The sequence below is a fragment of the Eleutherodactylus coqui genome, chromosome 1 (assembly GCF_035609145.1).
Source record: "Eleutherodactylus coqui strain aEleCoq1 chromosome 1, aEleCoq1.hap1, whole genome shotgun sequence".
Lineage (NCBI taxonomy): Eukaryota > Metazoa > Chordata > Amphibia > Anura > Eleutherodactylidae > Eleutherodactylus > Eleutherodactylus coqui.
In genome coordinates this window covers 326,215,156-326,215,446 of record NC_089837.1, presented here as the reverse complement: position 1 = coordinate 326,215,446, position 291 = coordinate 326,215,156, and positions in this window count along the sequence as shown.

Below are 291 nucleotides of genomic sequence, written 5' to 3'. Positions count from 1 at the left end.
TTAATTTGGTCTTTATTTGTTATACATATAGAAATGTTGGTATATAGACTTTTTGGTATGGGAAGGAGCTATTTATTATTGTAAAATTCATTTCTGCTGAAAATCATTATGCTTTAGGAAATATTCACAGAAACGATTTTTCTATCTGATTTTCAGACCAAAATTTTTTTTTTAAATGGAAGAACAGTCCGAGCAAAAAAATAAAATAAATTGTAGCACGTCCTACTTGGCTCTGATTTTCATGCGAAAGTTGCCCAATTAAGATTATGGGTGCCTTTAAAAAAAAAATGG